The sequence below is a fragment of the Chiloscyllium plagiosum genome, unplaced genomic scaffold, assembly GCF_037043375.1.
Source record: "Chiloscyllium plagiosum isolate Xiang-an unplaced genomic scaffold, Cpla_swu_hap1 HiC_scaffold_45, whole genome shotgun sequence".
NCBI lineage: Eukaryota > Metazoa > Chordata > Chondrichthyes > Orectolobiformes > Hemiscylliidae > Chiloscyllium > Chiloscyllium plagiosum.
Window position 1 is genome coordinate 59,129,709 of NW_028270183.1, and position 25,492 is coordinate 59,155,200.

The 25,492-nt window shown below is 41.3% G+C and overlaps 1 pseudogene across 1 annotated transcript; it reads right to left on the minus strand.

Moving 5' to 3' along the window:
* Window positions 1-716: 716 nt before the first annotated feature.
* LOC148136688 (Ig heavy chain C region-like) lies at window positions 717-19,585 on the minus strand (annotated as a pseudogene). Its single transcript, XR_015754426.1, has 7 exons — window positions 19,539-19,585; window positions 19,079-19,410; window positions 17,839-17,874; window positions 7,283-7,588; window positions 3,903-4,214; window positions 1,588-1,884; window positions 717-1,132 (listed from the first exon to the last, which is right to left on the minus strand). The product of XR_015754426.1 is annotated as an Ig heavy chain C region-like (transcript).
* Window positions 19,586-25,492: the final 5,907 nt, after the last annotated feature.

Genomic DNA, 25,492 nt, shown 5'->3' on the forward strand with positions numbered 1-25,492 from the left:
GTATTGTTTTGCATGGAAATGTTAAATCTTTGGACAGTAAGCAAGAAGTTGACTGTCCCTGTTAGCAACTGGGTTACATTACAGAGGACATGCACCATGAAACCTCTGCACAGGGAGCAAGAGGACAGACCATTCATCGTTCCCCTCCCCTCTGCTCTATAAGAACTTATCTGTTGATTCTCTTTGGTGTGAAAGTGAAGATACATTCTGTCAACTCATGCGCTGGCGCAAGATCCCTGGCAGTTCCCCAGAAACAAAGGTTACATTCAAACTGTTCTGCACTCTTTACGATTGGTATGTTCCAATCAAATTTAATTTTAAAGTGTCTTAAATTTACATTTCCAATTGGTGCAATTTGGCAGTTTAAAACTGACATGAAGTTTGTAAGAATGTCCAATCGGGGGAATCAAAAACACCAAGTTCAAAACTCGTGCCCTACCCTTGACATAAAATGGACATTGTCAGATTTTGTCACAGAGGGATTTAGGATGGATAAGGTACTTGGTGGAATCCTGCAATGAGTGAGCTTTACTCTGTCTCTGACCCAGGGTGTATCTGAGCAGAGAACATTAACTGCACAAGACACTTGTTACAGACCTGTTAATAGTACACTTTAACTACACAGATGGAATGTAAGTCAGAGTGGGAAACAACTAATTCAGTATTTAACTCACAACTGGAGGAAAAAAAAAAAACACTTCATTACTTCTGTTGAATTATTAAATGCAACTTTGAGATTTTTATTGACATGAATTAACAGTGTCCATCAGTGCAAGTGAAATGTTTACAAAACTCGGTTTACCGCTGGATTTATCGACTGTTCTGTTGATGATCTTCAATGGAATCGCTTCATGTCCCACCACACAGGAGTAAGAAGCACCGCTGGCCCACTCCTCCGCTGTAATGGATAACAGGCTGTAGATGAAGAAGGAAGTGTTGTCGCTCTCCGCCATCACCTCAGTGTTCTTGTAGTTACTGGGATTCACCGGTTTGTCATTGTTTGTCCACTTGACGAAGATCTCTCGGGGGGAGAAACCTCTCACTAAACAGGTGAGGGAGAGAAACCTCTGAGCGGAGATTTCTTCTGTTGGTGGCAGGAGGACCGACACTGATGGCTCCAGCGGATTAATCACTGCAGAATATAGAAGACAAATATAAATCAACCAAAAAAATCCTGAACCAATATCACAATTTCACTAAATATTAAAATACGCCATGTTTAATTTGGGATTTATTTAATTTCGTTTTCTAAAGGAGCAGAATGGTACGCATACTGTTCATTAAAAAAAGGAAAGTTTAATGTGAATGTTGCCTCCATGTTTCCAGCCCACAACGAAGACATTCTGTCCATTTGTCATTGCTGATGGTGGCGTCCCATCCCAGGCTTCTTCCCACCTTATCTGATTTAATCAGAATACAATATCCTTTGGTCCATCTTTTTCTTAATCAGCTACTTAGCTATCCTGCCTTCAGATGCATCATTAATGCTCCTAACGGTGTTTGCTCATTACCAATCAAAGCCTGTCATTGATGTAACTGGATCTGGATTACACGTGGGATCCTTTGTGCTTTAATCTCACCGCTCACCTTTCTCCTTGTGGATGGAGTCTCTCAGCGGAGTCGGTAGATTCTGATGGTACACCACACATTCAAAAGTAACGCCACTCAGCCAGGCTTCAGTAGAAATGTCTAATTTGCTGATCACGCTGTCGGGATTCTGTCCAGGCTGCTCAGCAATCTCTGATTTCTTTTCTTGTTTCCAGGTCACATTGACTCCAGAAGGAAGATTGGACACAACGCAGGTTAACGTCACCGTCGCCTCCAGTAAGACTTGTTCTACTGGCGGTGGGAGGATTTTAACGGTGTTAGGGTGGCACTCGGTATCTTCTATGAAACAAAAATCAAAGTCAATGAAAATGCCCCTTTCTGATACAAACAGCCAATCTTCAGATTACTCCTTCAAAGGGTGAAGACACCACCTTCAAAATGGCAACTCCAACTATTGCTGAAACGATGCTTACTATTGTTGATGTATTTTGATCTGTGAAACATTTGTGATTACCTATAACATACCCTGTGTAATTATTCCGAAAGAACACTGGCTTTGTAACAAGTGAAACCTGTGAAAAAAGTAAAATCATCGAAGATACCATCATGTAACACATGGAATTACCTTTCTTTCGGAGTTTGTCTCTCACTTAAGACCATCCATTGATACTTGTGACAAGAGTAATCTGAATATAATGAGTTCATTTCCATGTTCATAACCTTTAGGTGCAAGTGCTGCTGGTCACACTGACTGCCAAATCACATCCCAAATTTTGGACAGATTATAATAAATAATTATCATTCTCTTTGCAGAGTTCTAAAGTGTTACAGGAGCAGTGAACAGCCATGGAAATTCTGTTCATTATATTTAACATGATTAAAAATACTTTGCGTTATTGGTGTGATGTCATTCTCTAATTTATGTCATTGTTCCTCGTGGGCTGTGTTTGGAATAGATCTGAAAACAAGACATTGAGTACGGCATTGGATATCGAGAAGGACACCCATCTCCTTAAGTCTTTCCCTCCATTCAGTTAGTTCATAACTGGTCTGTACTTTCACTTTATTTACCAAGCTGCATTTTTAAATTTCTTCATAGAGCAGGAGAGAAAAAAAAACAAACAAAAGCGTCTTAAATTAATCTACAAACGCGATGGAAATGTCACTAATTTTATAGACATCCACTACTCACTGTGTAAACATCGCCACCGCAAACCAGGCTAAATCAGCCTGTCTCGAGTTCCTAGTTCATTCATCCCTATTGTAGCATTCCCACCAGAATTTATTATCCTGCCTCATCCACTAATTACAGAAAGCATCTTAAAGAAGCTTAGTGAGATCACGTTTATCCCAGTTCATCAAATGTGATAGCCACTTGGTCTGTGGTCTGATCCCATAAATGAAGTTAAAGAGCTCAGTACCAGATAAAAATCGATGTCGTACAATGTCCAATAAACAGGTCATTCCTGAGCAGGGAATGAAGCATTGAACGCATTTTTGATTTATTTTCAAGGAAGGGTCACTGCATATTTTAACCACGTCAATTTGATAGAGGATCAGAATAAGGCTGTTCGGCCAATCCAGAGTTTAGATCAGAATGATGCTGGAAAAGCACAGCAGGTCAGGCAGCATCCGACGAGCAGGAAAATCGAGATTTCGGGCTGAAGCCATTCTCCTGCCTTCTCCCCATACTAAACAAGAGCCGATCTATCTCTGGCTTGAATACACACAATGGCCTGGCCTCCACAGCCCTCTGCAGCAACATGTTCCACAGACTCATCACCCTCTGGCTGAAGAAATTCCTCCCCATCTCAGTTCTAAACGGTGCCCCTTTGACCCTGAGACTGTGCCTTTGGGTCCTAGTCTCGCCTACCAGTCAAAGCATCTATTCCACATTCACTCGACCTCAGTCTCTCAGTATTTTCTATGTTTCAATCACATTTGTTCGGCACAACATCGTGGGCCCAAGGGCCTGTTCTGTGCTGTATTGTTCTATGTTCTATGTTCTATCTCTCCAATATCCCCCCTCTACCCCCAAACTTACCCTTGAAGCGGCTACCAGGCAAGTATTCAGCACTCTGAATGCCTCTCCCAGCATGGTCAGGCAACAAACTATTTAACAAAGCTCACTGTCTATATATCTATCTTCAACAGAGAGGAAACATGCTTTTCTGACTTGCCAAAAGGTTGAATTATGAGCAATGCTAATGTAACACTCAAACTGAAATGAGATACGTGGCATGTTGGGAAACGAGAAGCTGTACCGTGCTGTTTACTACGCCTGATAAATTAGTGTGTTTGATTCACGTCAGAGTTCAGAGTGATTTGTAGCTCTCTCAGTCTGTGTCTCTTACCCTGGAGTGCGGTGATGTTTTTACTTTGAGTGTTCTCTCCATGAGTGACCTGTCAGGTATAGACCGCACTGTTGTACCATTCACCATAAGGGACCATCAGCCGACTCGTCACCGAGAAGTTCCCGTTCGCCTCACACACGGGAGACGTGAAGAAGCCAGAATCCAAGCGTCGGCCATTTTTCAACCAACTCACGGAGATTGACTTCGGACGGAACTCGATGATTGAACAGACGACGGTTGCAAACTTGCTGCTTGCGATGTCTTCACTGGAGCTCACAGTTAGGAGAAGGGTTGGTGGGAGAATGTCTGGACCTTTAGGAAACACATCGCATACATTATCCGACGAATTTCATAACAAATACAATCAGTTCTCATATATCAAGGTTTCTTGTGGTTAATGGATACAGGAATCATAATTGTGCAGAGTGCTGGAGAAGCTGGGATCCACACAGAAAGATCAGCAGGACAATGTGAAAGTCTAAAATTATTGGACACTGCAAGTGAGTCAAAGAGTTCTAGAAACTATAGGCCGGTTAAATCAGAAGGGAGATAGTAACAATGGATGGTATTCGTTTTAATGACAGAGTCTGATGAACAAGGCAGACGAATTACTGGCATAAATGAAGATATGATGCCGTTGCTATCACGGAGACATATTGAGAGCCGGGCAGGAGTGGCTATTCAATATTCCAGGATTTAGTGCCTTCAGGCGAGACAGGGAAAGACAGAAAATGATGGGGGCGGGGGTGTGCGGTACAGAATGTTGTTTCTGTTGCAATTCTGACAAGAGTATTTTAGGCTGCAAAGAGAAATCAAATCATGGATATCTCCTTGAACAAAGGCAAATGGACAGTACTTCAAAACCAAAACACAGCAAACATAACTATTGGGAGAGCACGATAGACCTTATTGTTGGTCCAAAAGACCAAGTGCAAATACATGGGCAAATTTCAGAGACATGTAAATTAAATAGGGGAATGAGAAAAGAGGTTTTTCACTTCCTCTGCATAGGCTTGGATATTCATTTTGTCAAAAATTTAGAGGGAGCACAATTCTGAAAATGCCCCCAGGAGAATATTTGAACAAAGTATGTGTTTAATACAGATAATTTTAATCCAGACCTTGCAAGAGAGGGGTGAACCGGAACTTAACTTTAGGGAATGAAGTCGACCCAGTGGGTAAAACACCAATGGTGGAGCACTTTGCAGACAGTGATGGTAAATCAGTTGGATTTCAGATTGTACTGCAAAGGAATAGAAATTGGTCCAAAGTTCTGAAAAGGGAAGGACAGTTTTAGTAAGATCAGGTAATGACTTGACCAGAGTGGACTGGAAGCCGACACTTCTTGGTAAATCTGAGTCAGAGCAGTGTGACACATTTAAGAAAGAGATAGGAAAATCCCAGGAAGCCACTGCGTGGTACCAAGAATGCAGCGGGCTCTGGACACCAAAGGGCATGGAGAGGGAGATAAAGAGAAACAAGGGAGGCTTCCGGTCTATACTGAAATCTCAAAACAATAGAAACTAATATGGAGTACAGAACGTGCAAGGGGGAGTTTGAAAGACAAAGGAATTAGAAGAGCAAAAGGAACCATGAGAAAATAATAGCAGTCAAAATAAAGGAAAATATTTTTAAAAGTTACAGGCTCATTCATAATAAAAGAATTATTCGGGAAACAGTAATGCCCATTAAGTGTTATTATTGGAGTGGAGCCGGAGGATTAGTTTGTGGTCAAAACGAATGTGTTGTGTCAGTGTTCACTAGTAATAGTGACAATGTGGGGACAGAAATCATGGAGGGGTGTTGTGATGTACTTTCAGAAATTAGGACACATGACGTGATGTTCTGTGTTGTCTTGCTGAATGAAAAGTGGTTATATTTCCAGGGCAGATGAAAAGTATACCAAGCGGTTGAGCGATGCAAAGGATGAAATAGTTGGGTTGCTGACAATAAGTTAGAATTCCTGTCGGGCCACAGCAGTTGTGCCAAGTGAGTGTAGATCAGCTAACGTTGCACTGTTATGCAGGACGAAAGAAGGGATAAATAATGAAAACACAGATCTGTCAAGCTCGTCTCAGTGGTAAGGAAACTATTGAGAAGTGAAATTAGTCTTCATTTGGAAGATAAATCAACAATTTTTAACACGGTTTTATTGAGAGGAAGTCATGTGTAACAATTTGATAGTAGTTTTCATAGAGATAACTCGATGTCCAGATGATAGCAATAATCAGAGCCAATGGGATCCGAGTTAATTTGACAGATTGGATCTAGAACTGGCTGAGTGATGGGAGCAGGGGATAATAGTCATCGGGTGTCTGCGTGACTGTTAATCTATGTCTCCTGGTGTTCTGTAGGGATTGGTGTTGATTTCCGTGCTATTTCACTTACATACCAATGATTGAGACTCAAATTTAGGAGGATTAACCAGTGAATTCACAGATGAAATGAAAACTGTCATGTTGGTAAGTCATGAGCATAATGGCTTTAGATTGCAGGAGGATATAAAAGGGTTGGTTGTATGTGAAGAGAAAAGTTGCAAATGGAAATTATTCTGAATAAATGTAAGGTGATGTAATTCGGCAGAAGAATCTGTGAGGTATGACGTTTTGAATGGTGGAACCCTGGAAAGGCCTGAGGATCTTTGGTGCATGTACCCACCGATCCCCTATAGTACTGTGTCGTCTGGATAAAGGGTCTAAGAAGGTTGTTGGATATTTGCTTTTATTAGCCTAGACATTGACAATGAAGAGTGGTGAGATGATACTGGAACTTAATAAAACACTGGTTAGGCCATACTGAAGCGTTGTGTGCATGTTATGGAAGGAATGTGATTACACTGAAGGCAGTATTGATGAGATTTGTCAAGGTCTTGCCTGGGTTGGAGGGTTTTAGTTATGAAACTAGTTTAGATAGACAGGGGTTTTCCTTGGAGCAGAGGAGAATTAGGAAGAAGATTATCATAATGTCTAGAATTATTTTAGGCATAGACAGGGTAAACTGGATGAAACCTTTCCCCTTGATGGAGAGATCAATGCCTCAGGGGCACAGGGTGAAGGTAAGGCCAGGAGGTTCCAAGTGGATCTCAGGGGAAAACAAAATCAAACAGAGGGTGGTGTTAGCCTGGAGCTCAGCACCTATAAATCATGTAGAGACTGAGCCCCTCAATATAAGTATGAAGTATCCTTGCAAGGGCAAGTCACACAAGGCTGGCACATGAGACTGGAATAGTTAGGTGGCTGTTATTGATAGGCGTGAATTGGGTGGATCAAAGGGCCTTTTTCCTGTGCTGTATAAGGTGAGTCTGTGAAAACGGTTATAAATAATGCCTTATTCATGTTAATCACAGATGATCTGTTTATCTCAGTTCCTACAACACGTACCTGGACATGGCATTTCTTTGCTCTTGTGTGTCCCGCTGTGTTGAACCTCACAGGAGATTTTGCTGGGGCAATCTACCGCTGACCCGGGCAGGGTTAACTGGCTGCTCAGGGTGTAGGTTCCCTTCTTGTTTCTCACTGATGGGTAAGTCTTCAATCCAGTCGTGATTAGCTCCCCACCTTTCTTCCAGTTTACCTTGGTGACGTCAGGGGAATAGTCCATCGCCAAACAACCAAAGATCACAGAACCGGTGTTGTGCTCCTGACAGGAGGAGACCAGACCATAAAGCGTGGGGGGAGACGGTGTCTCTACAATAGAATGACCAATTGAGCATGTTAGTTTCTGTAAATTTGACCTTATCAGTTACTCAAATGTATCCTCAGCTGTAAACGTTTGCCAGTATGCTCCCGCTGAAGTCGACAGCATAACTGGGGTTTATTTTTGTTTCCTACCAGTTGCTGATCATGATCATTGGTTCACTCTTTAGAAACATGCCCTCGACCTTGACCATTACCATATAATTTAGGAAGAAGAACATCCTGATCCCACCCCAGTAACTGTTTGAAGATCTCACCAACTGACACTTTCACTGGATTGCTGTGAAGAGCAGAGACGTTTCACAAACTACAAACCAAGGAAATGCAGATTCATCGAAATTCTACAGTGTTTGCAAACAGGCCATTTGGCCCAACAAGTCCACATCCACCCTCTGAAAAGTAACGCATCCAGACCCATTCCCCTACCCTATTATGCTACAGTTAACCCTGACTAATGCACCTAAACTCCCAATCACTGAACACAACATTTGCAATTCCCCCAGCTTGCACATCTTTGGACTGTGGGAGGAAACGCACACAGACATGGGGAGAAAGTGCCAACTCCACACAGACAGTTACCCGAGGCTGGAATGGAACCCGAGTCCCTAGCACTGTGAGGCAGCAGCACTAACCACAGAACCAGCGTGCTGCCCCACGAGGTGCCATGCTGCTGGAAATACCCAACAGCTGGCAGTACCCCAGGAGAGAAGTCAGAGTGAATCATAGAACATAGAACATTACAGCGCAGTACAGGCCCTTCGGCCCTAGATGTTGCGCTGCTCTGTCATACTAATCTGAAGCCCATCCCACCTACACTATCCCATGTACGTCCATATGTTAGCCCAATGACGACTTAAATGTACTTAAACTTGGCGAATCTACTACTGTTGCAGGCAAAGCATTCCATACCCTTATTACTCAATGAGTAAAGAAACTACCTCTGACATCTGTCTTCTACCTATCTCCCCTCACTTTAAAGTTGTGTCCCCTCGTGTTTGCCGTCCCCATACTTGGAAATCAGGTCCAGTGAGCCTTCCTCACTTATCAATGCAAGGCAGAATGTTCTCTCTGGGAGGAAGGTCACTGCAGCAGCAGCACAGGCAGGAGCTGAGCACTGGGATGGGGAGGATGGCTGTCACGGCTGAACTCATGCCAATTGTCTGGAAGTTGAAACATCTCATTTACAATTATCTGAATTCTGGAGGCCTCTGAAAAATGGAGGACTATTATGGTTCAGAGACTTTGGAGTGTTACAGCTGAGTATTTACGTAAATATGATTTGAGAAATGAACAAGTAATCTTTAACTTTAATAACTATCAAACTGACACACAGTTCACCACCAAACCTCATGTCTCAGACTAACCACTGCACTTACTCTGTCTAGACCTAAATTCCCACTCACATTGACAACACCTACCCTGCTTTACACCCATTCATGCCCGGAACACACTGCCCCTATCACACGAAACACATCCAAGGCAATCCATATTGGTAGTGTAGCTGAGCAGAGAGATCTCGGTGTCCATGTACATAGATCCCTAAAAGTTGCCAGCCAGTTTGATAGAGTTGTTAAGAAGACATACTTTGTGTTGGCTTTCATCGATAGAGGGAATGAGTTTCAGAACCACGAGGTTAGGCTGCGGCTGTACAAAACTCTGGTGTGGCTGCACTTGGGAGTATTGTGTACTGTTCTGGTCACCACATTATGGGGAGAATGTGGAAGCTTTGGAAGAGTTCAGAGGAGGTTTACCAGGATGTTGCTTGGTATGGTGGGAAGGTTTAATGAGGAAAGGATGAGGGTCTTGAGGCTGTTTTTATTTGAGAGAAGAAGGTTGAGAGATTACTTAATTGAGACATAAAAGGTAAACAGAGGGTGGACAGTGAAAGTCTTTTTCCTTGAATAGTGATGGCTAGCAGGAGAGGACATAGATGACAGATGTCAGAGGTTGTTTCTTTACTCAGAGAGTAGTAGGGCCATGGAACGCACTGCCTGCAACAATAGTACACTCGCCAACTTTAAGGGCATTTAAAAGGTCATTGGATAAACATATGGATGAAAATGGAATCGTGTAGGATAGATAGGCTTCGGATTGGTTCCACAGGTCAGCGCAACATCGAGGGCTGAAGGGCCTGTACTGCACTGTAATGTTCTATATTCCAGATGGACATATGATCTCAATTCCTTTCACTCATTTACACTCCTGCCGCCCTGCACCTGGCCCATGGGTAATCTGGCCCTGACAGGACCTGGCACCATCATTTTCACAACCTCGGACAAAAGCCCACTACCCAAGACATGACCTCAGCCCTTGATCACTGACCTCTCACCTTACCCAAGTCAACCTGTGCACATTGCATCCCAGCTCCTTTCACATCTGTCCTTTACCACCCACCATTTTGCCAGACTCCGAGCTTTGCATTTTGACAACACGTCCCCCTGTCACTTCATTACAGTGACCTTCCACCCCCGAAACATACTGGCACTCTGCCCACCTCTGCACTAACCAGCCTGGCACACTGCCCACCTCTGCACTAACCAGCCTGGCACACTGCCCACCTCTGCACTAACCAGCCTGGCACACTGCCCACCTCTACACTAACCAGCCTGGCACTCTGCCCACCTCTACACTAACGAGCCTGGCATCCTTCCCACCTCTCCATAAACTAGCCTGGCAAAGACAGACCTCTTGCATTTCAGCTCAAACTACCCCTCACCTACCAAGCACAATTCGACCAAATTATCCTGTGACCATTACCATTTACCTTGACGCCACCTTGCCAGACAGAGTGCATGCAAGCTTACCCAGCAGCCAGCTAACACCTCACAGCCTACCAGCCCAAACTCTCCCACATGCCTAATCTAGCCCCTCACTTGCTCACCACCTTCCAACTTTGAGCCTACTCCACCATAAAGTCAGTGAGTCATAAAGTCGTACAGCACAGAAACAGTTCCTTTGGTCCAGCTCATCCATGCTGACCAGAGTTCCCAAATTAAACTAATTCCACTTGCCTGCCTTTGGCCCATATCCATCCAGACCGATCCAGTTCCTGGAGCTGTTCAAATGTCTTCTAAATGTTGGACCTATCTCTGCATTTACCACTTCCCCTGGCAGTTCATTCCAATGTTTTGGACATGTACAACATGTAGCTCCAACTCCTGCACTCAGTGCTCTGACCAATGAAGGTACATGGGCCAAACACCTGCAACACACGAGCTACTTGAGACAACGCTTTCAAGAATCTATGAGTCTGGACCCTCAGGGTCCTGTGTTCAACATCACTATCCAGTGCCCTACCATGAACTCTGTAAGTTGTGACCTGATTTGTCTTCTCAAAAAGCAACACGTCGTATTCATTTAAATTACACTCCATCTGCCACTCCTTAGCCCATTGGCCCAGCTGATCAAGATCTCATTGTACGTTTAGATAACTTTCACTGCCAATTATATCACCAATGTTGGTGTTATGTGCAAACTTACAAACCATGCCCCATTCAATGTTTTCATGGCTTTCAACCAATATTGTACCCTGTTTGCCTTTCTCCCACATATCCGAAGCATTTATTTAAGGATTAAAGGAATCTATCTCCTTATTGAAATCATTTAATGTTTTGTCCTGAATCAATTTCTGTGGTGGAGAATTCCAAAGTTTCACCATTCTTTTGCTGGACAGGAAACAATCAGGATCAATGTTATCGGTGTGTTGGGAAGACTGGTGAGCAGCAAGATTAATGCTGATCCCATGAATGGAATAGCATTCTAGAGGGGCCGAGGGGCCTTCTTCAGCTTCCAGTTTGCATGCTGACATGTCCCTTCAGCAGCATGTTCCAAAACTGTGATCCTTTAGGATAAGGGCGCACATGCATGTAAATGCTTCACCTGAAAGCTCTCCTCCAATTTAGACTTCAACTTGACTCTCAATTATTTCTCTGCCGTTTCCTCTTCCTCAATCACAGCCATGGGACTCACTTCCAAACAGCGCTGTGAATGTGCTAATACCACACAAACTTAAGCAATTCAAATAGACTGATGATAACTGGTTTCTCAAGGCGATATAAAAAGTCTGACACTTCCACACCTGTCTAGAGATTCAAACAACCACTGGAAGAATTGAAAATTATTTGAGGCACTTGTGTGTCTACACAAGATGACATGGTTTCCTTTTGTGTGATTTGACTGTGTTTTCACTGAATGAACAGAGCTATTTCTTAATTATATAATAGGAATGAAGCTTCCCTCATTTTTAGCAACGCAATCACACATTATATTTCCTTATTCCAGGGAAGTATAGTGTTAAATTAATGAAATATGGTGATTGGGATGTTTCAATTGGAAATTGTCAGAGATTGAAAGTTTACTTTCATCAGCAATTAATTCCAGCCTCATTGTGTCACAGTACTCACAGGAATGTCTTTCAGAAATGGTGTCTCCCTTTGTTACGGGCAGTCGAATCAGTAAATCTGGGATAATTTTTGCTTGTTAATCAAAGGTGTTAAAGAGTTTTAGCCAAAGGGAGACCAGTGGATTTAGCTCACAGCTGCTCCATGATCTAAGTAAGTGGTGGAACAGCTCGAGGGGCTGAGTGCCCTCCTCTTGCTCCTACCTTCCTATCATTGTGTCATTCATTAAGCTAGCACTGGCGGTGAACACTTTTTATTAAAATATTTCAACAAATTAACTGTTTCACACATGCTGTAAAAAAATCTTCAGTTGATTATTTGGAAGGGGATCATTGACATTCTCTATCTGAGTGATCAAAATACTTCCACCCAATTACAGCAGCCACTGCGCTCTGGAGTGTGTTGTTACTTCATCATAGTTTCTTGTGAAACTACAGCTAGAGATCAGGGCGCTCCAATTCAATGATTCTCTAATATTTAATATCTCTGAACATTCACAATTTGTTCAAATGCATCTTTTCTCTGAAGAACGTGCTTCATCGAACACAACTTTTTTCAATGAAACAACAAACTTTAAATGCTAGAAAACCAAAATAAAGACAGAAATTTCTGAAGAAACTCAGCAGGTCTAGCAGCTCCTGGGGAGAGAAGGCAAGGTTAACCTTTCGCATCCAGAGACCCCCTTCCCGCCTTCACCAAATTGTTTTCATGTTTTTGGCACAAGAGCTCACACCTGTTGAGATAAACAGTGATTACATTGGCTTGACTCCTGTTGGAAAAATAATTCTTAGCAGAGGTACTGGACGGTCTGAGATAGCAATTGAAGACCAACTGAAAAGCTTTCACCATCTGCTGCAAGTGTTGGATTCAGCGGAACTCCCACCGTACTGAACAATCAAATTCAGCTCCAGCACTGGTTTAATATAAAGTAAACCAGCCTAAGCATAATCTCATCAAATATGCTTCGAAAATGATTCATTCTGGATTAGTTATAAATGATATTGTCATAACAGCAAGTCAAAAGCTGGGATTTCTTTGAGCACTTACTCCATTAACACCATCTAGCGATGCCCAAAAGCTTGTGAACAAATATTGATCTGGAAAAAGCTGCTAACCACCAAACTTCTGTTTAATATCTAAGAGACACAAGTCAGGACAGCGATTGAATAGATTTCATTGGCCTCTGTGAGTGGAATTCCAACAAACACCCAGACATGTCAATCTGCTTTCTTGCACTGAAGTTACCTGATAAGAGATTGTGTTACATACCTCTCTAACAGGTTGTAAGTGAACACAGGCCCCCCGGCACAGAATCAGGGACTCTACTACAATATCACAACAGACCTGAACACAATGAGCTTGACACTATCACGGAGAACACAGCCCACATGTTTTGACAGTACATAAACCATGTTAGTTATTATCACCTTCCAACAACCAGGGATTGTTCCAGAATGTTTGTATAATTAAAGTAACATTTCAACATTTATCGAAGAATGCTTTGACAGCAGCTCCAAATTGTTCAAACTCTATGGGAACTACAGAGGAATAAATCTAGGAATTGCATTGCCATCAATTCACTGTCACTGGATTCCAACCTAGAACTCCCTTCCTCTTTCCCTGTGAATGTTGCTGCACCAGACGGTCTATTTAGTTTGGTAAAGATTAAAATGTTTTGAAGTGTAATATGACCGTTTCCAGTGACATTAAAAGCTGATAATAGGTCTTCAAATAATAAGATGCAAAAAAAATCTGATTCTACATTGTGCCACAAAACATGTCCTGCATAACTGAGGCACAAAGAAAATATACAGCATATTTCCCTCTGCCTCGCTCAATCAAATATCTCTTGTTGCCAACAACCAATTTCAAAACTCTTGCTATCTGCCTTTTGTTCCTGAAACGTTCGTTCTGATTGGAACAACTTAGTCAGGGCTCTCAATTCTGAGGCACCTAATCGAATATTGTATTTCTGGCAGATAAAAGTGGTTTTGAAGCTCAAGATAAAATTGAACTGTCTGAGATTCAGGTATCCAAACTGGACAATTTACAAATGGTCAGGACCATTGACAAGTTAGTGAGAGATAGCACTTAAACAAACTGCACAACAGACTTAATCCTAGAGGATACATTGCTCAACTCCTCACGTCAAATATATTCACTGTAATTGAACATTCATCAGAGGAACTAACCAGAGGATTAATGTGAACAAGAATTTGTTCACAATGAACATAAATAACCACTGAGTTAATAAACTTAATAAGTCATTGTATTTAACAAAATTATTGAGGTGGGAAATATCGCCAATTAAAGCACAGATGTGGAGGAAATGGATTATTCTCTAAATTGTTTTTACATATTCTTAAAATGTTCCTTGAACTGTGGAGATTTTGCATGCACTGCATAAAGTCAATACTGCATTCCAGTGTGGAAAGCATTTCTGTTGAAGGAATTAGGGCAAGGTCATTTTTTTGTTAACTGCTTTTAATGAACGAAAATGTTTAAAAACGTATGAATTGAAAATATGCTTCTGTCTGGAGTTGCCCGCTTTAGCGGATGTCTAAGTAAATGTGGGCACTGCTGCCTCACAGATCCAGGTACCCAGGCTCGCTTCCAGCCTCGGGTGACTGCCTATGTGGAGTTTACACAATCTCCCCTGTGTCTGCGTGGGTTTCCTCCCACAATCCAAAGATGTGCAGGTCAGGTGAACTGGTCATGCTGTATCGTCCATCGTGTTAGGTGCATTAGTCAGGGGTAAATATAGGGTAGGGGAATGGGTCTGGGTGGGTTACTCTTCAGAGGGTCGGTGTGGACTTGTTGGGCCAAATGGCCCGATACATACTGCAGGAAATCTAATCTAAATGATTGTCACACTTAACTAATGTGAGCAGATTCCTTCCGATCGCGACATTGCAATAAATCGGTCAAGTATATTAATTAAAATAAATATTACTCAATTTTCAGTGTCTGAATAAATCATGTGCTCTGTTATCCTCTAGTTCATGTCTTCTGCAAATTTGTGAACACTGCATCTGTCTGAACACATCGATGTAAAATGAATTCTCTGCGTTTGCAGCAAGCACTCCCATGGTTTTAAGAGTAGGGTTCCTACAGTATAGAAACAGGCCATTTGGCCCAACAATTCCACACTGACCCTCTGAACAATAAGTAGTCCAGCCAGACTCATTCCCCCTAATTTATATTTACCCCTGACTAATGCACCCTAACCTACACATCCTGAACACTATGTGCAATTTAGCACAGCCAATTACCTGACATGCACATCTTTTGGACTGTGGTAGGAAACCAGAGTGCCCGAAGGAAACCCACGCAGACACAGGGAGAATGTGCAAACTCCACACAGGCAGTCACCCGAGGGTGGGATCGAATTTGGGACCCTGGCACTGTGAGGCAGCAGTGCCAACCACTGAGCCCCATGCTGCCCTGCGAGGTCATGAATGGATTATTTTAATTAATTTGAAATTTGGCCTTGGTCACATAATTCACTATAGCAGTTGTTTCCAAAAGAATGACTCTTCAGTTGATATTTTGTTGTAAAATGTAACTATTTATTTAAAATGCACAGATTGGGAACACCTAAAGCACTGTGCAGATTAAATAATTCAGTTAATGTTTTATTTTATCCAGTAAATCCAGTTTAATCAGGGACACAACAATTAATTAACTCAAGTTGCATGTGAAACTGATCAAAGCAGTGAAACTGACCTGTTCTTCATAGAATTGAGCAGAATTTCCAAATGGTCTTTGCCAATGATCTTTTCCAGCCAGAAAAATATGTATGTAGTGTACAACGGAATTGAAAGGTGTTTGTCGATCAATTATCACACAGTCATGGCATTTTTGCTCAAGAGCAAGAACTATTAGAACATTAGACTTTTGGAATTCTATTTATATTTCTCTATGACTTGTAAACTGTTAAAAAACACACCTTGTGATTGAACTAGATAGTGGAGTTCTGAATTTGGATTGTAAAGCATGGATTAGATTAATCCTTAATTATTACTTTTAAGTAAAAATGGCGCCCGAAGGTATCTGTTTTCCCTTCATTTCTAAAACCTTTGCGATTTGCCTTTCACTTAATAATTGGCTTTATGAAATTTCATCTCGCATGCTGATTGCAGTGAATGGGGAACCTGGAGCGGTTCACTGTCACCAACCATGTTAACATTGCAAAAACAATGTAGAAACCAGAAACGGTTTCCCAAATATAACATAGTTAATGTTACCCAAGCACAGTCCCTCCTCAACAGATCAACGATCACCAGATAACAACACGGTGAGTTTGCAGCAGAACTAGCTCTGCAAACATTTTCAACAGAACCAAGAACATGATGTAACCTCACAAAAAAAACAAATTGAAGTCTAACAAACCTGCTCAGAATCCAGCAAACTAATGATTAAATTGCATAGAAATAACAAGTCATAACAGCAGCCTTGTTTGTGAGGGGACTTAACACTTAAAGCTGTAACGTTTCTGGCAACAGTTCAATTTATTTCCAACCTGTACACCCTTCCTGATCATGTCAATCTTGTGCAGCACACAGTAGAGCGGTTGAAGGCATATATTGATTAATCACTTCATGGTCAAAACAAAATTACTGAATGGACAAATATTACCACATTATAATTTTAAGTTAGTTTCAATTACATAATCTGACCAATTCTGCAGTTTCAGATTTTAGTCCCAAATTTTATTTTGAATGAGGCTACTCAAAACAAAATTCAGTTAGTTTACAATTAGAACTGAGTTTTTTTTTAAAAAGTCAATGCATTAGAAACTCGTTTTTTTCATTTCTCACACTTCCGGGTTTCTGCCTTAAGTTGTTTTTCAGACCGTTACAAATGGATGTAATGTTTTCAATCAAGCAGAGAAAAATGTGTCATATAAGTTTAACAAATGCAGAAATGATTCATGAAAAACCAAAGAACTTCACAAATATTGGTAATGAAAAGTAATTCAGAGAGTCAATCTCCTCACCAGAGAGAAAACACCGATTACAGAAAGCATAAAAACGCTGATCAATTTCACAAACTGAATAAGATCCAATCAACTCAATTCAACAGAATCAAGGAAAATAAAATCAGAATCCAATCAACTCAAAACAACATATTTGAATGAAACATAATCAGAATCCAAACAATTCAATTCAATAGAATCAAATAAAACAATTTCAAAAGCCAATCAACACAATTCAACAAAACCAAGTAAAAACAAAGTCAGAATCCAATCAACACAGTTCAAACCGAACCAACTAAAACAAAGCCAAAATCCAATCAACTCAATTCAACAGAATCAAGTAAAACAAACTCAGAATCTAATCAACAGAATGCAATATAGCACCGCAAGAAAATTTTATGACAGTTTCTAACCTGCTTGTCATCAACTAATTAACAAAATAAATGCGAAAATATAATCAGGGTAAGAACATATATTCAAGAAATTAATAATGATATTTTAGCATATTTTAATCATGTTTAGTAATGTCTCGAACATCTTTGATTTCTTAGCGTTTGTTGTTGATAATAAAACTCACAGTCAGGGTGTCACTGACATTAAACATTATTTATAGCTGACTGATTAAGAGACATTAGGTGTTTCAAGTAACCCAGCCACACAGAATGCCCATTTGATCAAAAAAAGAGATACACTGAGTAACTGACTCCATCATCCCCACTGTAACTATTTGCTGAGCCTTAACTGAAGTCTGTAATCAGTCTGAACAAAAATCAAGCACAGAATCTGAGTTTCATTTAATTCAGAAATTAGTCACATGAATAGAAAGTTTTTAAAAAGTCACGAAGAAAGTTCAAGGGTCTTACCTGAAGTCACTGTCACCATGGTCCCTTAGCCCCAGTAATCAAGATAGTCACAGTGTTACATTATCTGGACTGGGTCACACAATAACTAGCTCTGTATAAAACAAATCAAAAATCTGCCATCATTTTAAATTTTCAGAACCACAGACAAAATAAAGTCACGATAAATCTTCATCACATAATTGCGCTAGTGAATTCTGATCATTCTTGATAAATTTTAATACTGTTTTATACTTCACAGAGTAACACATGAGCTGATTCTCAAAATCCCCAACTGGTGTATCGATAATTACCCAACACTTTTACAAATTAAATAGTGATACTGGCATTAAACCGCACAGAACTAATACTGCACTGCAAGTTAAGACGGTTTGTAGAAGTAATCACTGACTAGTTTCAAACAATGGAGGCTGAATAGGTTTTTGTATTGATCATAATTGCAGTGTCACCCCAGTTATATGACTGTGAGACACGTTGTGTCAAATACTATAACAGACTGTAAACTGTAAAATGCAGAGAATTTCTTCACTTCCTAGAAAGCAGTGATTCAGACTCCTCTAAAAATGATTTGGTGCATTATTCCAGCTTTTACTATCCATTGTATTTTGAAAGCTTGGAATACTTTTCCAGGTTTGGTCTGCATTTAACTTGACAATCAACACGAAGAAGGTAGAAAAAATTATACATTTGTACAAACTAGCACTACTGGATTGCGTTTAAATTGCATCTCGCATTATTTCTCGCTCCTGCCATGGTAGAAATCACCAATTTGAGATAAACACTTGTTAGTGGTTTTTGTATGAGGATGTCGCTGTGCACAACACTGTGACCCACTGTAGTATCACAATGATGTAGACCAGTAAACTCGTTCTCTGTTCTTTACTCGAGGTCTCAATTTTCATTTGAAAGAGCCATTTAGTACTGGTCATGTTTAGAATGAATGCCATAGTTGACATAACAATTAGCGGTGATTTCCTGAGCTGTCAGATATATTAAAACGAACATTTTGTCCGAGCATTTAATTGATGGAAGTGTTAGCGTACATATGACATGCCCAAAACATTGTCCCATTGTGTCACCAGTTTGCTAGTTTAAATTGTACATTTCCTCTTTGATAGATTTGTAAGAGGCAGCCTGAGGTCTGCTTCAGATTGCAGTTGGTAGAATTGCATTTAAAACTCGTACTGACCGTCAGTTTATGATGGAATTGACAAAATGTTCCCTCGAGCTGTTTTTGAACGGGTCCAGCCCTGGTTCCTCCCGCTGTGGTCTCTTGCACAGTAATAGATGGCGGTGTCTTCGATCTTCAGGTTCCCCATATCCAACGCGAAAATGTTGTTTGAAGTGTCTTTGGACGCAGTAAATCGACCCTTAATCGCTGGTGCATAGTTACTGCTGGATGAACTATAGTAGTACAGCAGCCACTCCAGACCCTGTCCGGGAACCTGTCGGACCCAGTTCATGCCGTAGCTGCCAAGATTGAACCCGCTGGTTTTACAGGTCAGTTCCAGGCTGCCTGAGGGACGCCCAGTCTCTGCCTCTGGCTGGGTCAAAACAACCTCCGACTGGACACGTTTAAAAAAGAAAACAAATAAACCATGAGCATTAATGCTGATGAAATGATGGCTGAGTCTTTTATATTCCTGCGGTAGACTAACATTGAGACAGTCACAAAGAGAGACTTGAACAAAAAACACTCACATGATAAGAAAGTCAGTAACAAACTGAGAAAAAGTGTCGACACAATCATTCTGACAACTTGTGGGAAGCGGTTCTGCTAAGATCTTTCTAAACAGATCCGACCCAGGAGTGTTGAATTACGGTCCAGTGCCCAGGATTTATATGGCCATCGGAAGGGGCAGGCTGACAGCTTCCGCATGTTGGTTTCCTGCTGGAGGCTCAGACTGGATCCTGGTATCAGCTTGTACAGCCCGAACACATGGGATCATGTCTTTACATGAGGTTTTGCTTACACACGGACACATGCACATCTTGGGATATTTCTTTTGCTGAATAGCTTCTTTGGAAGTAAATTTGAGTAGCTTCAGGTCTGTTTCACATGATAGTTGCATGTATTTTGTTTAAAAAAAACAAATTCAACTGGAAGTTAGCTCCCTTTATTTCTACATTCATTCACAAGCAGATAAAACTAAAATTAAAGTTCAAACATATTACTAGCTAATAAAACAGTTGAGCTTTTCTTCCCTGGATACTGCAAGTCTCTGTCGCACTAAAAAATAACGTAATTCATACTAAACATTTCAAAATTCAATTTAGGCAACTGAATACAGAGCGTGTCCAAAGTGATTATATTTAGAATATTCAATTAGAAATTAACTCCCTTTAATCCCACATTCCACCACAAGCAGATAAAGCTAAAAAGAACTTCAATAATATTATTAGCCAACAAAATGAATGACTTTATTTTTGCTGTCACTCAAAGTCTCTCTCACATTACAAAATAACATACCATTTCTAACCTGCGTTTCTAAATTCAGTTTCGGTAACCTAATATGGAGCATGTCTAAAGTGATTATGTTCAGAATGTGAGTGTATGTCACTAAACAGTTTGGACCCGGAGATTAGAAGCACCTCCTTACATTGCAGAATGTCTCTCCCTGCATCTTTTTTTCAAATTGCTCCGTCACTAAAATGCACAGTAAAGGAAAGCTGTGTGCTTGAGAAACAAAATGTGAGTCCGCAGCGACACATAACACCTAGGTAAACTTTTGAAAGAGCATCAAATGAACTAGAACAAGACAGGTCATAACTTTTTTTTTAAACCCTCAACGTCTAAACTATTGCAGGTAACAGTCTGGGGTACATCAGGAATGTTTGGTTAAGTTAGAGAGTATTACAGTAATAATTACCACGAATGTAGGTTATAAACAGTACATTTCTCTGCTCACTGATAGCTCTGACAGGGCAGTTAACTCATAAAAATCAGCAAAAATTCGCTGTTACAGTACACCAGTGTTAACCATGTATAAAGGGCCCACTCAGTTTTAATGAGATGCATGAATCAGAGAATGGTGTAACAAGTGATGTGAGTTTGAACCAATTCAAATTTGTTAATTTACTTTGAGATGATAACAAATGTTACTGCAATGTGGGATTTTGGATCCATTAACTTCATTTTCAGGAGCTTTACAGATACTCAAGAAACAGGCTGAACTAACCAGAACGTCACTGCATTCAATGTCCTGTTTTCTGATAGTCATACAGTGAATGCTGTATTCAGTGACTTTCCTTTTAAAGGGAGAAATGCCAAGTGAAATGTGTCCATTGTGAGTAAATGGGAAAATATAGTTTGTTTGGTAGGATTTTACTTTAGTTGATTCATTTCCCTTTAATCGGCCAGATCCAATAGTTGGCAGCAATTAAGCTGACTGCAGAAAAGGTCCTTGAGTTCCCAGTTTCATTTACTGGAAGCAGGTGGAGTTTCTGCAGTGGGTCAAAGATATTTTGTCTCACGGTTGACCAGTTGGTGGAAAGCCAACTGCAAAATATAACCACCGCCTCCGCAGAAACAAAACGACTCAGCAACAATGCTGGAGAAAATTTTATTTTCAGTTATGTAACTCGGAGAACTAGTCACTCCTCTCATTGAAGGTAATATTCGCAGAGTCTCAGACACAACTTACCATCAACAGTTCATTCAAGGATCACTGTAGCACTAATTACTTTTCTATTATATCATAAAATACTTGTGTCTTTGTTCATATTTAATACACTCTATCTTGTTCCGGAGCTAACACTTTTTCTTTATTTATTTCACTCAAGACTGTATGCTGTATTTTTGCCTCAGTATTGACCAAACTCGGTTTGGTGCCAGCTTATACCACTTGAGCTGCTTTTTCAGGAAGTGAATCTCTCCACCTGTTTTGTCAAAATAATCTGTTCATGCTTAGATCAAAATAAATCCTGTTAATATCATCCCAAATTCAGGCTCGGTTATTTTGTATTTATTCATTGGAAATGAACAGAATATGACCGGCCTGTTCTTAGTGGAGTGGGAGAGGGAGTTAAAGTGGTCAGCCACGGGGCCGTGGAGTTGGTTGGCACGGGTGTCCCAGAGATGTTCTCTGAAATGATCCGCAAGTTAGTGTCCTGTCTCCCTGATGTAGAGGAGACCACAGCAGGTGGAACAGACACAGTGGATGACATTTGTGGAAGTATAGATAAATTTCTCCGGGATGTGGTGGGATCATTTGGGGCCTTGTCGGAGGTGAGGGGGGATGTGTGGGCTGGTGGAGGGGCATGGACCTGACGAGGGAGTCGCGGAGGGAATGGTGTCTCCGGAATGCAGATAGGGGTAGGGAGGGAAATATACCCCGAGTGATGGTGTCTGTTTACAGGTGGTGGAAGCAGTGGAGGATGATATGATGTATGCGAGGTTGGTGCGGTGGAAGAGGGCCAGGAGGGCTCCCTGTTGCGATTGGAGGGTTGGGGTTCAAGGGCATCGTCGACCACATGGGAGCGGAAATGCAGTCTTTGAAAAAGGAGGTTATCCGGGATGTTTTATGGTGGAACTGGTCCTCCTGGGAGCAGGTGCGGTGGAGGCAGAGGAATTTACAATAAGGAATGGCATTTTTACAGGAGGTTGGGTGGGAGGAGTGTAGCCCAGGTAGCTGTGGGAGTCAGTGGGCTTGCAGTAAATGTTTAGTCGGTCACTGGTGATAGAGGTGGAGAGGTCTAGGAAAGGGAGGGAGGTGTCCGAGATGGTCCCTGTGAAGTTTAGGTCAGGGTGGAAGGCTTTAGTAAAGTTGATGAACTGTTCAATCTCCTTGTGCTAGCATGAGGTGGCGTTGATACAGTCATCAATGTCGCAGTGGTAAAGATGGGCAATGATACCGGTGTAGCTGTGGAAGATTGACTGTTCCACATATCTGACGAAGAGGCAGGCATAGCTGGGGTCCATACAGGTGTCCATGGCTACCCCTTTGGTTAGGAGGAAGTGGGAGGATTTAAAGGAAATGTAGTTGAGGTTGAGCATGTACTGCTTGGGTTGGCGTGACAGGAAGAAACGGAGGGCTTCGAGGCCTACATCATGGCGTTTGGGTGTGTACAGGGCCTGACATTCTGTTCTCTCTGGGGCTTATCAATAGCTTGCAGTTATTATGGAACTGCAAGTGCAATGGCTGGGAACTCGGAGAAACCAATGTTTAAGTCTTCTGCTTGAAGCAAATGTTGACCAGAACATTTAAACACCACAAAGCTCACTGTAGGAAATGCCAGGGCTGCAACTTTTAATAATATTTGAAACTTTGTTAAAAATAGAGATTTTTAGTCACAGTTTGTGAAATAATCAAGAAAATAATTAACAGTTAGAACAAGCTCTTTCAAAGAGAGAGGATTTGCAAAGTTTGAAACCATACAGTACTGTGCTTTATTTGACTTCAATGTCGGTCAGAGTTAGATACAGCCAAGGTGATCTCTCCATATATTGATTCTGTTAATCTGACACACCGACATACCTGTCTGTACAAAACTGTATTATTTGTTTAGTTCATCAAAATATAGGAAACAGATCAAACAGAATGTATTTGGCTGGGAAGGTGATGAATACAGAAGACAGAATCAAAAACTGGGAACATTAAATCTGAAGAAAGAGTAACAAGTAGTACAAGATCAAAGACATGACAAGGTGCATGTCGATATGTCCCAGAACTTAGTGAATCGAATGAGCTTGTTAGATGGTCGAAAGACTCGCCCAATGATGTCCTGGAATCAGACCGCGAAACGGCAATCGAAAGGTCGATTTGCAAATGTCACTTCAATGTGATCACTTCACACTCTGTGTCCTGATATAGGCCACATTGGCAGATGTTTCGGCCAGATTGCATCCCCTGGGTTTATTTTCTGATCAGAAGTGAGATGTGTGGCTTGCTGCTGGCACATACAAACAGGAAGTTGCGCGCCAGCTGAGAATGAGACATCAGGCGCTACTTTCCGTATTATCAGCACAAACAGTCTTCCTGCCTCTGAGGGTGAACACACACTGACAGTGTTAAGAACAAACAGGTTGTTGTTGGTCTCAACATTGTATTCAATTCCATTCCCATTTCACAGAATGAAACAGAAGAGACACAAGATTATTTCAGCTAGAGTAAATTATCTGTCAGAGAGATAAGAAGAGTTATCATCGGGTGAAAGGAGCTAAATGACAATGTATAGTTTCACTCATAAACCTATGTTTAAAAGTAGAAAGCTTGAGGGAAGTTAATAAGTAAGGCTAAGAGACAGCATTCATTAAAAGTAGGAATTGTAAGGTTTAAGCAATAAAATTCAGCATGGCTTTGGTGGAAATGATATCATATCGGAAGTGGTTGATTCTGTTTTCCGGAGAGGCAATGAGATGTGACATCGGGTGTAAAAAGTGGGTGTAATGCTTCTTGACTTCAATCAGGTTTTTGACCAGATCTTGCATCTTTAATATGGTAAGGGTTCATGGTATCTGGTGCAGTTTGGCAAATGCATCGAATGTTTATTTATTGGCAGAAGGTAATGGTCGAAGATTGTCATTGTGAAGACATATTGTGTCCAGTGGCTTACTATATGACTTGGTGCTGGATCCTTTGATGTTTGCAGCGTATATGAACGATCTAGTCAAGAATGTAGCAATTTTGATCAGTAAGTTCAAAGGTGAGGTGAAAAATGTTTGGTTTTGCAATTAGTGAGGAGGAAAGCCAGTGTGACATCGATGACATTGCCTGTCGGAGAGAAGATTTGAAAACAGAACATTATATCCTAAAGTCTGTGAAGTAAAGCATTTTCGAGACTAACAATTTAAGTGAATATACGATGCATTGTTGGAATCTACACAATACAAAGGATAAGCAATCTTCTGTTGTGAATATCCACATCATGGTGTGGGGGTTGGAGTTATAGTCTGGAGATATTGTGGCTAGACCATTAATTCAGGAAACAGGTGTCTGAGCCCACAGTGCTGCCACATCAAGTCGTGAATTAAAGTTGATAATTAAACAACTCATTGAAGGAATAAGCTCCACAGATATTCCCTTGCTCTGCTTTTGGAGAGCACAACACATCAGCGCAAAAGTTAAGGCTGAAGCATTCACAGCAATCTTCAGCCAGACGTGCCAATTGTCTGATCCATCTCGGCATATTCCATAGATCAGCAATATCACAGATACCCGTCAGCAGGGAATTCGCTTCTCTCCATGTGAAATCAAGGCACTGTTGGGCAGGGGTAGGGGGTCAGGGGTTACTGCAAATGCTATGGAGCCTGACAAAATTCTGGCAATAATACTGATGACTTGTGCTAGCCAAGCAATCCCGGTACAGCTAAAACACTGGCATGGACAATGTGGAAAATAGGCCAGGCACGTCCTGTGCACAGAAAATAGGTGAAACCACCCTAGCGAATTACTGCCCCATCAGTCCATGCTCAATCATGAGTTAGATGTCGGAAGGTGCTATCAAGCAGCACTAGCTCAGCAATAACCTGCGTAAATGTGGGTTACTCAAGGCCTACTCAGCTCATGTCTGATTACAGACTTGATTTAAACATGGACAAAGAACTGAATTCCAGAAATGAGGTGAGAGTGACAGCCCTTGACATTAAGTTCACATTCGACAGAGTGTGATATTATGGAGTCGTAGCAAAACTGGATTCAATGGGCCTTAGGCGACA